This window comes from Danaus plexippus, chromosome 4 (assembly GCF_018135715.1).
Source record: "Danaus plexippus chromosome 4, MEX_DaPlex, whole genome shotgun sequence".
In the NCBI taxonomy this organism is placed as follows: domain Eukaryota; kingdom Metazoa; phylum Arthropoda; class Insecta; order Lepidoptera; family Nymphalidae; genus Danaus; species Danaus plexippus.
The window spans coordinates 2,815,771-2,834,376 of record NC_083538.1 but is presented as its reverse complement, the minus strand read 5'-3'; the positions used below and the strand labels follow the sequence as shown (position 1 = coordinate 2,834,376).

The 18,606-nt window shown below is 30.5% G+C and overlaps 1 long non-coding RNA gene across 1 annotated transcript; it reads right to left on the bottom strand.

Moving 5' to 3' along the window:
• Positions 1–7,724: 7,724 nt before the first annotated feature.
• On the bottom strand, positions 7,725–11,149 carry LOC133319885 (uncharacterized). The gene is made up of 3 exons (XR_009753352.1): positions 10,923–11,149; positions 10,255–10,330; positions 7,725–8,351 (listed from the first exon to the last, which is right to left on the bottom strand). It is a non-coding gene; the product is annotated as an uncharacterized LOC133319885 (long non-coding RNA).
• Positions 11,150–18,606: the final 7,457 nt, after the last annotated feature.

Genomic DNA, 18,606 nt, shown 5'->3' with positions numbered 1-18,606 from the left:
GTTGGAGATTTTATTTACCCACAGATTAAAATTATTTCTTATTATATTATTAGTTATACATTATGGAGGATGGGATGTTATTATGAGTAGTCTATAAAATTCAGTAGTACATATACATATAAAAACAACTTTGAATTACTTGGTTTAAATCGTAATATATGGTTTCTCTGGCTTCTTTTGAATTATTATTTGTTGTTGTGTGGGTAGTGTCTAAATTCATCGTTTCTTATTTTCTATCCCCAATAATTTTCCGATGGATCAGAAATTATGAAATGTTTAACTTTTTTGTGATAACGACTGGATAGTGCTTGACCGTCGTTCCACCCGTTGGTAGGTGGAATTGGGGCTGTAGGTAGTTAACCTACTATACAAGTTATTGCCTATTCAATGTATACATGATGCCACCCAAATTGTAATTGAATGAAAATACAGATGCAGACAAAAATTTTCGATGTTAATTCAGTCTTTTGAAGTTCATGAGGAAGGAGAAATTTTAGGTTTTCACCCGGATGCAAGGAAGAGCTACAACAAAAGTATATAGGCGTGCCGTCCGTTGTCTTATGATAAAAATTCATGCAGAAATTATATAATGAAAACGCTCCAAAGCGTATCCTAGAGAATGGCCTGGCTACTTTACTGCTGTAGGCTGTTTACCTTGATTTCAACAAGTTGTGGTAGCTAAAAAGCCTTTTTGCACATTTCCACGAAGTCCACATAAAGGAGGTGAAGTTTGACAGATCCTGCCATTCCACAAATGGTAACAAAAACACCTGTTAATAACTGAGTACAGCTAATATAGAGTGGCAGACGAGACGGTATCCATGTGTTGAGTGCCATTGATATAGACGAGCAACTACTAACAAATACTCGTAGAGCATGGCCCCTCAGAAACTCAGCAAGCTTATCAATAGGGTCATCGCGACGGAGCAAATGGAAAGCTTTTGAGACGTCAAGTAAAATTTTAAAAACTGCACTGTTGTTCGCTAGAACTCTCCTCAGTAAATGCGTTTCATCTACCAGAAGATTTTGGTGAAATTTTGTTTCTAGATGTGTCATAAAATCTGTTTCTAGGTGTGTCATAAGGTGTTCCATTAATATACGTTCAGTCTGTAAGATAATGGAGGTAATAATGTCGGAAGACAATTGTCAGGGTCTGCAGGGCCTCCTTATTTACAGGTACCATGTTGAAAAGTTTCGAAGATTTAGGGAATATACCAGTCATTAAATAGGGACAGATAAGCTTCTCAAAAGTAGTTTATTTATAATTCAATTCTTTTTTCTTTTATCAATCTGGACATATTAAAATAATATGGGTCTTTATCCATTTTTGTATATAATATATAACAAGAATGTTAGTGACCTCTAAAGGAATCTGAAAGACTCGGTAGATAGTTAATTGTGTGAAGAAAAGATTAGGTGAGCCTTATTTTATTGGCAATGCAAGGGTCATTAAAATACAGGTAGCTACAAGGACAAATCATTTTAATCGTGTAGGTTTTATAACTAAAGTAAACTAGAAACTAGAGCTTGCCTTCGAGAGTGTGAATTTGACTAAACATTTATAGTATCTGTGTACATGTTCAAGATTGTTGGCATAAATTCTCCTACTAGAATAAAATTCTTATAACCTAAAAAACTTCATTATACAAATATCGAATCAATTTAAGTTTTGGCACATAATAATTTAAAAATAATATATACATTTGTAATGTAAATAAATTTACGACTTATGTCAATACCACAAATTATACATTATTTACGCTGAATGAATTAACATGTGTTTATTTTGGATAAAAAGGGATTTGATTTTATTAAAATAAAAAATTCAGTTCAATTTATGAACTCGTTTGATATTATATAGAAATATAAAATATAAGATCAATTGTCTGTGGAACGTCATATCTTAATCAAATCAATTATTATTATGGAAAAATGTATAAATAAAATCAATTCAGCCTTGAAAATATTGTAATGGATCGTTCATTATAAATAAGGTATGGCGCAAATGCAATAAGTACCTACTAGTCTAATTAGCCTCATACGTGACGGAATAATCATTATCGTATTAGGATAGGTAAGAGTTCCAAATTGGTCTAAATGGAAACTTTTGGAGGTTGTTTTTAAAAATTGCTGAGAAATTATTGATAAACAAAAGAAAGAATCCAGAAATTTACTGGGTCACTACTGTAATTTCCAACAAATGTTGCTATAATTTATAAATAGGCAATGACCTATAATATCTTTCAAATCTTGAGGTTTAATTACGTATAACTCTAAATATATTTACGCTTAGTAAGAAGTAACTAATATCAACTTATTATATATCTCTGTAGTTCCACACTATATATTATCTATGGTTCAGTAGCACTGAATGCAACGCAATATATCAACTGATGCAATTAAGCATGTAAAGGAATCAATTAAATAATTACAGTCGTGTTGTCACGTAATAAATTTGTATAATAGCCGTTTTATAGTAATTGTAATAATAATAACACTTAAAGCGGATACGGATCTGTATAATTTTTTTTAATTCAAGCGATGACTTATTAAACAGAATTGGGATCAAGATATCAGAGTATTAATTTGTTTTGTAATTTAATTTAACACTTTCTACAAAAATATTCAAAGAACCCTTGCTTCATTGTAATTACCAACTTTTGTACGTTGTAGGTCTTCCCGCTTACAATAATAAAGAGCTGGAATCAAATTAAAAGTTGTTAAATCTGATCATTTAGACTTAACTTACTAAGTTTTTCGGCCTAATTTTTAGCATTTATATTACTATGACTTCTTAAAATATTTCAATTGTATAAGGGAATTCCCATAATAATATCATTGGAGTACTTATTTCAGGGGTTGTATGATTGTTCCTATAAATGTTTAATATCAAAGTGTCGAGGGTAACGACTAGGATTAAAGAAATTTACATTTTTATGTTAACCACAGCAAGGAATGGCCAGATGAAATGGGCTTAGTGGCGTAAATCATCCCGACTAGCTGACAAGAACATCAGTTGATCTTAAAACCTCATGATATTAGTGAAATATTTGTGAACAAATAGCTTTACCTACTATGGACTACTTTTTAAGTGGAAACCAATGACCACGGACAGATATTGAGAAAACGAAATATTTTATTTAACAACACACGATATTCAAAACTCCTAGAAAATGGGGTTCTTATAACGGCTGTGAGATATTTTTATGTTCCAACTTACCATGGTTTAAGATTTATGAATCCATTGACAATATGTTTTTGTAAAAGTTGTGTTTCCTGAATATTCCTTATCCAACCCGAATATACAAGGTCAAAGCGTATTTATTGGGAAAACAACGTGTAAGAAGAATTATATAAATACAAGTGTCTTTTATTTTAACATCGTAAAATTGTTCAATATATGCAAAATTTTCATTTAAAGACCTCCATGTGAAGCTCCGCATGGTGGGTTTAATTTTTTATTATCATTTTCGTTTCCACGTCAGAGGCAATTAATCATTATCATTTTATACATTAACAACGTACCACAGAAAATATTTATATGTAGAGTTAAACAATATACCTAATTGTCATCAAAAGGCTTTTAATGTATTTATTAAAACAATTTCTTCCTGCTCTAAATATATGAAACACGTATTTGAATAGAGATAATAGTAAAGCGTACACACTAAGAGCTACAAAAAAATCAAATGGCGATTGACGTCGTGTTATTATGAATAGGTTTGTAAATCGGTTGCTTTTGTTTCACACAATATATCTCGTCGGAGCTCTACGTACCTATTGTTAGTTTGATCCGGTCTTATTATGGAAATGACACAGTGATCTTAATGCTTAATGCGACATTGTGATCAACGTTTATGTCTGTATCATTGAACGTTTCGAGTCTATTAGTTTTTCCGATCACGGATCGAACATTGTTCCTCGCACATATATAAGAATCGGGATCCTTTTGGACTGCATTGAAGTCACAGCCGTTGACAACAATCCCGTCTAGTGTTTATACGGTCTAGACTTGCGAGTTGTTGTGGTACTAAAAATATCAGTTAAAATGTACAAATTGGTGAGTTTTAAGATATTTCATCCTTCTGATAGATTTTTTTTTTTACAATTTTGTTTTTTTTTTATCTAATTATCTGTACATCCGTAAAGCTCAATTCTGTAATTATAATTTGTTTTATATTTCTTGAGCTACCTCCTATGAGAATTCTTGTGAGCCTCAACATACCTAATATGATGATTATTAACTAAAAGTATGTCATTTTCCAGATGTTTTTCATCCTGGGCGCGATGCTATTGGCATCAGTGCTAGCCAAGCCCCAAGTGATATATGACTACGGGTACTATGCACCCGCCTATGTCGCCTCCTACAGCGCCCCGCTCGCGTACTCCTACCCCTACGCCTACGCCTACTCCTACCCCCTAGCATACGTGTGACCCCTAGTATATTCGGTAGTCGGTTAAGTGACATATTTTTATCATTTGTGATATCTTTACGTGATTTTGTCAGCATCACATAATTTAATTTTCAGTTCACAACTACTGGGTCTTATAAACTCTTCATGTTATGTTGTAATACAAGTACTTATAATATTTAATAAAGGTTTACGTGTTCATATATATTTTTTTATTTAATAAGAAATCCTTATTAAGTAAGAATAGAATGAAAAGCTTTATTGTTAGTTCTAAATATTAATACGATTTTTATCAATATTTACAAAAATGAATATGTAAAAAATGTATAGCAAAACAGTTTTGTAGTTTTATGATATCTCAGACTTTCGCGAGTATTCATTTAAATGAAACTAATATTTTTGGGATTACTACGCGTATTTTATTATTCCCGACGTTTCGCTTAAAAGGTTGCTGCAAAGTAATCGAAACGTCGGGAATATGTAGTTTTTAAAATAATAAAATACGCGTAGTAATGCGAGAAATATCAGTTTCATTTGTAGTTTTATGTAGATTGTCAATGGACAATTTAACAAAACAACCAAATATGTACGATAAAAAGTTTCGATGGGATTACATATTTTTATTAGAGGTGTTGCTGCGTGCGCCATTAAATTTATTGTTAATTTGGCTATAGGTACATCCGTATAACTAGTTTTTGTATCTTTATATTTCATTACTGATTTTTTAAAGACATTTTCATTTTTTAAACACCTATAATATGAATTCTGAAAATTTTATTTTCTGTCTACAGAATAGTTCGGTTTTAACTACTTTAATACCGTGTCCTTAAAAGAAAGCTCGTGCTGTAATTAGAAATCTATCGTTTTGTTCCAGGTGATAAAAGTTCTTAACAAACAGACGAATAAGTGTCAAATTTCAGAGGTCACAGATAATTTTCATAGTATGAATACTTATACGTACATCAATGTTAATGTAAATATTACTCATACAACAAACTCAGTTTAAGACTAATTAAGTAAAATTTTATATTCTAATATATGAAAAATTATTGGATTTATTTTGGGAACTTAAGTAAAAAAATTCGCTATGTATTTTATGAAACTTAGAAAAGACAGACGAAGAAAAAAATATGTATTATTCAATTTATCGAAAAAATAAATGAGATTTAACGTATATAATATATGACAAGTTAATCGAATTCATTGGTGACAGCTCATCATTATTATGACAAATTCAATGACACAATGATGATGGCACGCGCAAGGCCTCATCAGAGCACAGGTACCATGTATTTGTATGCAGAGCAGCGAGCATTTTGACAGTTCTCACCATTTTTGTTACGTAATCATTATTTATAGCAAACACTATCACTAGTTTGTATGGATTATTGAGCCTGTTTTTTTAATTTTCAACCGACTCAAGAAAAGGAGAGGTTATCAATTCGTATGGTATTTTATTACGTTTGTCACCTAATGACTTTCGACTGGGCGAAGCGATATTTTTTTTTATTATTTGAAAGCTGATGCTTCCCGTTTGGTTTCAATTCAATTTGATCTAGTTCTGACAATGGCATCCGTGAAAAAATCATATAAGTCTGAAATTAGAATTAAGTATGTGTGAGACAAATGAAGGAGGGGCTTGAACGCCAACCAATTTCGATTTATTTATTTATAAGAATAGACTTCACCAATGGTAGCATGATGATTACAATAACACTATGGAATGTTGAGAAATTTGAGGAAAATCCTTAAAATGTGTAAATATACATAATACACATTAAGTAATGGCAATACATAAGGTGTATTGTGTTTGACCTTCACTGTCAGAAGATAGATTTCGTAATCTTGTTATTAACCGACTTCAAAGTGGGAGGAGATTGTCAATTCGTCAAGGAAATTCTATTTTTAACTGAAAAGTTGCATCTCCCAGGTGGTTTTATGGTCACAAAGTAAAATTTTTATAGTAAGATCCTCTAAAAGTTTAATGAAATAAATTTTTTTTAGGGAATAAATTCTTTTCATATAAATGTACACTTGATCTAATATATTAAAGCAGATTATTGGAAAGTAAATAAAAATAATGTTCCTTCATCTATGTATGGTGTTTAGTCGATTTTTGTACAGATATTTAGAATTTATTATTACATAGGTTAAATAAAGAAACAGTAAGTATCGAAGTGAAAAAATATTTTTTGCTTTTTAGTTCCTGGACCTATGTTGTTGTTTTTTTGAAATCGGTTGTTTTTTACTGTTTGTAACGTGAGATTGGATGAGTAGCTATTTGATACTCATTAAGAGAGAAAGTTTTGTATGATTCATAACAGTGGCTATGTAGTTTCCTTATTTATGAGGATAATTGGAACTAAAAATTACAAACCAGCAGCCGTCGAACGAGGGGTGTTAAAGAGAATTGTTCTATAGCTAATAAAAATATGTTGTTCAAACTTCATACAAAACCATTTATAATTTATATGTGATTATCACCCGGATCTTTTAAATCTTGATGCATAAATCAAAATTTATATAATTAAATTGAAATATACATACATATAGAAAACTAGATTAACAACAGAATTTATAAGTATAGGAAAACGTCACACAGGTTTTGGTATAGAGAGGGTATAACTACAAATATTTAATTGAAGGTTAAGTTATAATTTTATTTTCTGTTAAGTAAATTTTAACTATTTTATTTATAGTATTATTCTGTTAGAAAAATTGTTTTAAGTGAAACAGCCGAAACTTAACTTTTTGTATCTAATGGGTTATCAAATGTAGATCAAATTACACGAAGGGTGATTTTTATTTTTTCTCAAAATGGTGGACTTAAAAATTGAGCTTAAATGTATAAAGAGAATTTAAAATATTACGGGTCTAATGTCGCAAAATAATATCAACGTGTTACTTCCGATACAAATAAAAAATGATATTCTTGAGTAATTATATAATAATTTGAATTGACTTGACCAATTGATGAACTAAAAATAAAATATTTAAATTTATCGTGATTAAGGTTAATATTTTTTTTCCTTTTGTTCCTTTGCATCATTTTTTATTTGGTCTTAGATGTGAATTTTAGTATTGGGAACAAATAATTTTGTTACATTACAAAGAACGAGGAATATTGTCTATGCCTGAGGGATAAATAATTTATTACTTCCAATGAATTAGATTTTATTGCGTTTGCCTTTGTCTTGGATATTTGCAGAATAATATGACCGTAAAACATTCATATTATAAACTATCGTAATAAAACATCCATTAAGCATTACATATTTATTTTTAGTATACGAATATATTGCCAATTGAATATATTGTTTTCCTACTCAGTAGATATTTTAATCTTAGGAGAGATCATGATTTTGCTATAGGTCTATAAAGTATATTTAATGTTAAACAACCAAAACACATATTATTGAACATGTTCTAGAATGTTATATATTTATTTTTTTTAATTCAAAAGGACAACTTTATGAGAATCTAAGTTTCATTTTTCATCTATTTTATATACGCTAAAATTGTTATATTGAAATTTACATAACTAGATATATTTTAGCTAGATATTAATAGTAAAATAAAAATTACTTAAAACTATCTACCTACATAAGCAATAATACATAGCGTGGAATAAAATTGTTAAACTTATTTTATTATAACATTTACAAAACCGTTTCACTGTTTGTCCAAAAGCTTGTTTGTGCTCATTTCACATCACTTTCTGTCTGAGGTCTAAGCTACCTCTAGATCCGAGTCCTCGGAGTCGTCTGTATAGGGCCGTGGCGTCGGTGGTGCTGGTGGTGGCCGTGTAGGTGGTGACAGTCTCGGCCTGGTGGTGACCAACGCCCTGCCACACACCCTTTCTTCCTGCAATTTCCGCAATCTCTCCTGTTCCTCGCGCTTCTGTTTACGCCATTTTGCTCTACGGTTTTTGAACCACACCTATGAAAATAAGATTCAGGATTAAATAACAACATTAAGGTTTATTACTTTTTTATTTAAGAAAAAGGCACTGGTTTCATAAAAATTCAGGAATGAGAAAGATTAAATACGTACGACGGTAATACTAATATTTTAAGGTTCAGAAGAAATTTACTCAGATGCTGTAGGTACAGCATATAATGACGCCTTTTTAATGACATATCAACCTTGATAATAATTTCATTTCAATTAAAATAAAATTCATATATAATTATACATATTGCCAAATGAAAAGAGAAACAGAATGAAACATCTGAAAAAAATATTTTTTAATAAAACAAACATTTGAAGGGGCTGTGATATTATGTTCTATAAATTTAGAAAATTAACAGTAATTCAGATAACATTAAGGAGTATAAACATATCCTTAAATAAAGCACAGGTTTTAATTTCTATTGCAGTGTTGCTATCTAATACTTAATTTACACTTATTCGGGATATTTTATGTTTACAAGTTCGTGTAATGTAATGTCAAAGTGATTACTGTTCCATTGTGACCGGAATAATAAAAAATATTGCTAATTAGATTCGTAGAAACATTCAATTAAAAATTCACCAATAATTTTAAAGCTAAAATTATGTGTTGTTTTTTATACATACGAAATAAATTAAATTTTATACAATTATAAAAATAATAAAATGTCTAACTTTTCATTGTTGTAGCCGGATTACATAAAGTAATACATATGTATAATATAATATTTACAATATACATTTTATAAATATATTGTAAATAACTTTAAACCAGACATCCAATCCATAGAAAAAATATCTGTAATTTTTGATTTTAATTTAACGCTCAAAACTTAAATTACGTTTATCTTTTTAACTTGTCACAATTGGTTTCCATTGACAGGGCAAGCCAGTCCCAAAAAAATAAAAATAAACCAAATGTGTTTCAGATAGTGTAGCTAATTACGTGAAAGAAACTTTTTAACAGTAATCATGAAAAACAATTTAAAACCATCATTCGAGTGAAGTAAATATAAAGGGTGCAAACCTAACATAATAAACTCAGCACGCTCAACTTCACAATCTATTCGTTACATACAATTATTATATAAGGGAGATAATAAATTCATATATAAAACATTTAGATCCAATCAACTGTGAAACGCGTATATGAAAGTTCAAATGAATAGTACTAAATGCGTTACAATTTCGTTGTATAAAAGTATCTTTGTCCGCAGACTATTGATACATTCAGGCGTCCCTGACCGCTACCGGGCTAACATATTAAAAAAAATGTATTTGTCGACATCTCAATGATGTTTCTCGGTACATATTCCACTCGACTTAACCAGCACAAGCGATATGCCGTGGGTGGTCGATCCCTGGACAACAGGCCGGTTTATCACAACGCTTTTACTACTGCTTTATTTATTGTAAATTTCTTTAAAACTCACCATTCATGACTTATTCCTTACATGTTAATGCGTTTTGATATACTGCAAAATATCTTAAATGCTTTTGAATGGAAATACAGATCGAATATCCATAAATTCTGAGATTCTGAATATTTGAGATCTTGTGCATTTTTATAATAAACGTATAATTTAAGTTTCGTTTTATATAAATTGAATATTGAGATGAATATAACATAAAAAAAATCTACATACACGGTACGTAACGGTATGTGTAATTATAATCTTCTAAAATTAAAACTAACTTCGACCCAAACAGCTACAGATAATATCTATATAGTAGCGATACAAAACGTGCCGGTTTCAAATGTTGTTGGAGGCTTAAAATTAATTCGTCAACGACACCATTGTTGTCGTTAATTGCATTACAAGTGTCGGGCGGTGGCCCAACAAAGGCGTTATTAACTTTCGGAAAATGAGTGAGGAGCTTTCGCACTTACCGCCTTCCTTTCATTGTTAGCAATTCATGCGGAAAATATGAACGATGCCACGATCAGACTTTAGGGCGACTGCTGCCTGTGGACGCCCGCACATAAGATTACCTCGCACTTTTGTCGGTTCATTGTTTATTTTATTGTATACCGATTCATAAATATTGCTTTCAAAATGAATATCCCTATTGCAACGAAAGGAGTAGATTCTGAATAGCCATTGAATTGTTGATTAAAACTATACAATAGTTTTATAATCGTCTTGCATGTGAGGCAGAGATTTTTAAATTAATACCATATTCTCATAGCTTCTGTGGATTTTATATACCATAAAGTATGATTAAATACTGGATATCTTAAACGTATTTTATACATATATACATCTCAAATTAAGAGATTCTTTTTTAAACAAAAATGGCTGCAAGCAATGTTTTTTGTTTTTGTAACGATAAGATTGAAAACTTACATCATGAATAAAATATTGATTAACAATAATATCTTCAATGTTCTTGTTTTATTTAATGTAATTTAAATAAGAAACTATAATATAATAAAAAAAATGAACCACTTATAAAAAAAAATAATTAAAAGAAACTACCGAGTTTCGACATAATTTGAACGAATATAAATTTAATATTTGTTCCTTTCATCCACTTACTGAGAAAAGATTAGCTTACTTTTTGTTTTCGTGCCATAACACTTTCCGTCCTAAGAACTGTTCGATGCCTAAATTTCTAATAAAAAAATAAATATTCATGAATTTTAAACAAATTATATATTTGTTATAATCATATTTACGTAGCTATTATCAGGAGAATATCACCGTAGGTGACACAACTAACATGGAGATATTAATAAATATATGTACATATAAAACTATATATTTTAAATCAAAATCTATTTAAATCAAACAATATAAATTTATACTATAATATATATAATATGCTTAACACAAGTTGGCATTGTCACACTACATACGGAACGTATTGAAGTTTTTCATTCACAAGTCACGAATTATGGTGTTAATGTGGGTTATTGAATTAAAATCGGCATACATTTCGTATGCAGTTGTAACGCAAACTAAAATAAGCATACAAGTCAAAGAATGACTTAAATTATTGATGATAGTATATCTCGTTATGTTCATTAACAATTGAAATGACTACCGTTTTTTATATGTTACAGACACACATCAATACCCATCTATGCACAATATAACAGCGAGGTGGGCTTAACTCCAAACCCTTTCCATATTTTGATTGAAAGCCTAAACCCAATAGTAGGTTGTGATATTGAGTCAAATATAAGTTTTATAAAATTCTTTATTTACTGTGACCATCGTTAAAGTTGTTACATGTTAAAAAATTACTAAAGCCTTTGTATATGCCAATAAATCTCTTTGATAAATTAATTTATGATGACTAAATATATTAATTGAAAATAAAACAATGAGTACATTCTATAGTTGAATTGTGCGGCCGGATTTTTTATATAATTCTATAAAATTACGTACCTAGGCCTACAAATCACGTGTCATGTATCCTAGATTGAACGAACCCGTTTAGGAAATCTCTTTTAGATTAGATAGCATGTTTAGATATATTTCACGGTAGACGCAAAAGGAACTTGTTAAAAGCCACGGCTTACACCGAGACACAGAATACGAAAGCTTTTTATACTTTAACTTGCAAATTAGACTTATATATTATAGGACATAATGACCTTTAACTGAAATTATATGCAGATATAACTCTCAAATAATTAAGAATTTAAAATTAAAGAAACAAGTCTCCGATTCGGTCGAGATGATTAATAGATTGATGGATTGACGGATGATTGTCTTTCCGCTAAAAGATTTTTCTAGGCATTGCCAATAAATGTAACATAATATAATAAATCATATTAATACCAACTTCCTAACTTCTCTTTTCTACGTACTAGTGGCTGAAGGTACTATGTACATTTGGACAGATGAAAGCTATTGAAATATAGTGAAAGCGCATTTTATATCATATACGCCAAACCGCGGTTATGGGAGCGTATAAGCGTATTATTCTTCGATAAAAGCTCTAAATCAATGAAGAAACCATTAATATGATATAAGGATAACAAATCTGCATTCAAACATGTTATGTTAAGACGAACGGCAACGGTCTATTGTTTTAAGCCAATAACACATTAAATTACCAAATTCTATTATAGCCGCTGCACTACACCCGACATGCATACATAATTTGAGCTGGTACGCCAAAGACAAACAATGTTTTATTGAAAGACTAAACTGCATAGTAAATGTGTATGAGTTTCGTCTTTGTTTCGGTTTAACGAGAACGTTACATAGCTAAGTATTAAACTGCAAAGTCATACATTATGAACAGCTAATAATTTCTAAACGATTCATTATGAAATAAAGAAGCAGATTAAATTTTTTATCGTCATAACACTACGATGCTTTAAAAACTATGCTGAAATTATGATAAATAATAATATGTACCTATTCATGAAATATTAAAATTTAAATCGTTAGTAAAATTATAATAATTCCATCATGTTAAATAATCAGAATTATAACAAAGAAATTTTGCCTTACATTATTAAAAGTGATGGGGAAAACTTTGTTATCAACATTGCGTATAACCGCTTTTGATCACACGGTTATATTAAAACGTCAAAGTTTAATTAACATTGAGTCATAATGTGTATTTACATTAATTATCTAACAGGGAATAATGCGTAAGTGTAACGTGTTTTGGAAGACAGCAGATGATAGTGGGGGGACGTTCGCCCTCGGCTATCGGACCTCGCGTCAACGCCTACACACTGCCTTGCTTACACAATATACCTAAGTGCTGAAGAAAACAAAATAACGTCTATAAATAAATTACAAATTTCCTGACATTTATGAAACGAACCATTCTTTCAGGTAATCAATTATGATTACTTATTTAAATGAAACTAATATATTTTCGGATATACTACGCGGATTTTATTATTTTAAAACTACATAAGATCACTCATCTCATCTCGTCTGCCCGTGATCACGGTTGCTGAAAAGTAACCGAAACATCGGGATTATGTAGTTTTAAAATAATAAAATCCGCGTAGTATATCCGAAAATATATTAGTTTCATTTAAATGAATAAAACTCGTGAAAGTCTTAGATCTCATTAATTATGATTACTTTTAAAATCTAGAAAATAATCATAAACTAATATTACATGACATTTACAGTGCTTAAAAGATTTATAATTGAATTTAAAATGTCGATCACGTCATCTAAACAATATGAGAATGAAAATTACACGCAAATCAGCTCTGAATACAAACTATGCGCTCTGATCTAATAGTTTTTATATTACCTAATAAAACTACTCACACGAGTTATAATACGTTATTGTATCTTGAGCAATATCCAATAACAACAAATATGTTTTAAGAAAAAGCAACACTTGATTGTCATTCATTCTAAATGTAAGGTCGTATCTGTTATAAGTATCAATAAACATTAAACGGAGGGTTGAAGTGAAATGATGGTAAAGAAAATCGTGTGAACGAAACAGCTCGGACCGCAGACCGCAGAGCACAGAGCACAGACCCCACAGAACACAGAACACAGAGCACAGAGCGGAGAACGAACTTATTGTAATAATGTTGTTAGAATAAACACCGCTCCCTCCCGCCTTGTTTGAGATTACAATTACGGTTTTAGCGAACTGATTTATTAATGGATCGCCTGATTCGCTCTTGATACTTTAATGTCGATTAATTTATATTCTACTATGTTATTTTTTGATAGATTTGTTCCAAAAAAATGTTTGTTTCAACGCTATTATGACCGTCAATTGATCTCTCGACATATTTTTGATATGTAAGAATGTATGTGTGAATTATCTGGATATATTTATAGATATTTTTTTAAGTTTCATTGCTATTTATCAAATGCGAAGTGTCTATTTTTGTATGAAGTTTTTTTTATTATGAATTGCCGAAAAAAAGCTTGAACTTTATAGTTGCTACCATCAATAGGGTAAAAGGTGAATAAAAACTAAATAATTTAATTAAGGAAATGGGAATAGTGAAGTAAACGCTTTAAAGCTGCTAAGTAATTTTTCATAATCCGCGCAAAGCTGACACACCTGTCGCATAACGGGTCCATTAACTGTGAAATACATTAGTCAATATTAAAGATGCCGCTCGCGAGTATAATTCCACAAAGGGCACTTCAAATCACACCCATTTATTTCCAGCTAATGTCAAAACATTACCCTCCAGCCCGAGGCTGGGTGAACATCCCCCGAGCCTGTCACTTCGTATCAATTACCGCACGCAAACATCCATACTATCGCCTCTATTACTACAACAGCATATCTACACACAATACGCCAACCAAATCGAAATTCAATTGTCAAAAGATTGCTTCAATAGTACGTACCTCAGATACGATGCGAGCCCGAAAAGTATTTAGTAATATGTGTTTCAACGGAAAATAAAACTTATCATGATGCTTATAAATACGTTATTCGTGTAGCCCGTTTTTTAGGGGTGCCCCAGAGGGTCGCTCCGCAAACATCGAGCTCCCCTAAACGTTATACTTTGAAAACAATAATTTGTATTGCGTATCGAACGCGTCTATAAATAATGGAGTGATACTTCACCGGGAACCGAGCCGGGAACGGAGTATTGGTTGAATTACGTTTATAGATATTAAATTAATCGTTTTAAATGGTTAACAGTTACCAATAATTCATTTATATACAAAAAGAAGAATGTTCTATGTCAGTATTATACCCAAAATAAAGTTTCCATTAAACATCTTAAGTGTTCTCAACAACTCTAGTTACTTACGAAGCTGTTTGTAACTTACTGGTGTCTTAAGAAAATATCATTTTACTTAATTCGAACTACTTTGTCAGTAATAAATTTAAGTGCTTATTATCTTTCAGATTTTGTTATTTAGAGCTTAAAACAATACATAGAAAAAAAAATGTTAAAACAAAACTGCTATATGGAGTCGCTGAGTGTAAGCTTGTAAGAAATTATATATATCCATATTAAATATTTTTTTCCTCTTTAATCTAATGTTATAAAAACGACCTTAAAACACGTTATTTTTATAAGCTAATCAATCAGATAAGGCAACCAAGTAGATCGATGTAACCATTGCAAACAATATCCTTACTTTCAAATTCCCCGCAACTAAGTCAAATCTAATATTTATAGGACGGACCTCGCTCGATTCCAGTGACCACACTCAAATACATTAAGAACTGTAACTTTCTTTAAACTAATTGTATAAAGGACTTTTAAAAGTTAAACATTACAAATCTTTTACTTGATCTCAATTAAACTAAGGACCAATAGATACTGTATCTTTTTACAGACATATAGGGACTTTACGATTATATTTATGCTTATTAAAATATTATCACGTCAATTAACGTATATATATGTATAATATTTAAGTATATATAAGTATAATATTCTAATTATATACCTAGATATACATATATATGTATATACAATAGTATATAATTTTTAATCACGTCGCGTAACTTCCATTCTTAATAAGTGTTCATAATTTTATTCGCATTCTTCATCAAAAGTTAAATTATAACATAATATATATAAAACAATACAAAGATTCGTTATACACGTCTCGTTTGACAATCAGAGGAGAGCAACGAGCGTTAAATTAAATAGGAGAGAACTCTTTGATCACCGGCGACGGATCGGCGATCAGCTCATAAAGCGTTATTGCTCTCGACACGGAAGCGAAAGACAAAATGGCGTTGCTTTATTACTTAGTAACACATTGCCGTATCTCTTTTATAGCTACCTATTAGGAGATAAGTCGAGGGAGGCTGCATTGACTAGGAAGCATCCGCCGCTCAGCTGGGCGGAGCGACACGCCTACTTTTTCGTTATACTGTCTGGGGATGTGCTTTGTCGTTCAAAAGACTTTCCTCGTATTCTGTATTCGTTCAATTTCAAACTTTGAAGCTGTACCCGGCACATGTACCTTGTTGTGGTGCATGGATACTTTGTGAAAAGGAGTACTATAACCGTATAATGAGGATGAAGGCGTTATAATCATGATATAATTACTATTTTTAATATATTAATGATATTATTTTTATTCAACATACTTAACAAGCAGTAAGTGTAATATTAGCCACTTTAGTACAGGTTTTAATACGATACTCAGAATGCTTTTTCCAGAATATCATATTAATATATATTGTAAACAAAAAAAAAATTCTCATTGGTTAAGTTTACACTGAGATTACAAACAGATTTTTTTTGTTACGTTAGTGTTCAAGAACTGTATTACAATGCTCAAGACTTTCAGAATGCCAGTAAAATATCGGCTCAAGCATACAATTGTACCTAATAGTGTTCTAATGATGAACACATACATGGAAAATCTGCTTTGTTTGTAATAAATTAAGAGAGACGTATTCCATCTTTATCGTTACAAAACAGATGAACCCTGACTTCATACGTAACGTATTCTGATGTACAAACATTATTATTTCATTATAAGCTAATATTAAACATCAAAATGAACACAAGCTTTGGATTTAATCAGACAGTACTGTTTAAGATCAACATTGGAACGTCGTAGCTCGCGGGAAAGTTAGCTCGTATTGCCGCGGAGTCTCAAGATTAGTTGCATCTTCAATTATTAACTGTACAAAGAGTTGAAACGACGGGAAAAATGAACCCTTCATTGTCTCTCCGTTTGTACAGAGTTGCTCATCAGCTAAACAATGAGAAAAATTTGTCGTCACTATTTACATTACCTTGAGGTTATCAAGTTACTCTGTGAATTATTTGCTTAGACATTGTTGATTTTGGCATTAAATTATACTACTTAATGGCTTGTGAATAGCGAATGAACTCTGTAGCCAAGGAATTTAATATTATTAATATACATCTAATGTATTGATTATCGCTGTTACAGCGATCGATCCGTGATGTTGTAAAATGAAAAGACTAAATTCGAATTTATATAAGGCTTAATAATATAGTATAATTAAAAAATCCAAAAAAAAAAATTAACTGTAAAAAATTAAACTAAAAAATCTTATCGTCTAAAACCGATCCTGTCTAGACAAGACAAGACACATTAAATACTGAATAAGTAAGTTCAGGTGGAATCACTTTATTAATAAATATAATATATTTATTAAGGCTAAACTCACATATTTGTACAGAATCATGAAAAAAAATTTACTCACGATATTACTTAGGAAATAAAAAAACCTGGCACCTCGACTTTAATCAAAAGTAATAAATGTATGTAAACACAAAATTATAGGGCTATTGTGCATTTTAAATAATATTTCAATGAAATCACTAATCACATTAAAATTTACGAATTATCTTACGACACAGTATGACTAACAGGCAAGTAATGATTGGATATAACTCAGAAGACTGAACTGAAATCGAGCCAATGAAAGACTTCGTATTAGTAGGAAATGTTTAGTTTAGTGACATTATATAATTGTGAAAGCGTTCTTATGTACCTTATATTAGAAATAGTTTAGACGAGGGATAGGTATTAGTCGATAATTGTTCTGATAAAGGAACATTTGAAAACCCAAAACTGTTCTCAAATCCGTGTTATGGGAGACGTATTATTATTAGAAACTATTTTTATAAAGAAATACTCGCTCCGACGAAATTCAATAAAAGCAAAGTTGACTCCGACGTCTAAATGTAAGATGAAAGATAATTTCATCTCTCAAATGTAACTACAAGTTGCCTAATTTTCAACGATTTTCCATACAGCCTTATTACTTTATTGTATATTTTTAATAGGACTAATTTTATAGTTATTCATTTAGACCTAATAATAAAAACGTCCATTATAAATGAAGAAAAAGGAAAAAAGTCATTGAATGCTATTAATACGTACAAATGTACGTCGAGGGAAAATCTATACAGAGAAATAAAGTTGGCATGTCTATTTGTAATTTTAAAATGACATTCTTTTATTTTTTTTTCTGTGTCCGTTTGGTGTGGCTAGTCTCTGAAACGAAACCTTCTTTGACGGGATTTTCACTGGCCTAATGTAATTAGGAGTATCTTGATTTCACTTTTATTTCAGAAATCAAAAAAAAAACACAGAGGAAATCGGGAGAAATTTTGTTTTTAATTAAAGTTATTCTATTAAAAAAATTTAAAACTGAAAAAAAAGCTGACGTTGTTCTATCAGGGTTTTATTTTAAGTGAACAATAAAAAAACTATTCAGAATAAAATGTATGATTACGTTAAAAATGTATTATTCACTGAATAACAAATAATATGAGAAGGTAGCTTAGTTTAAATATGATGCATTACAAAGGTTGGTA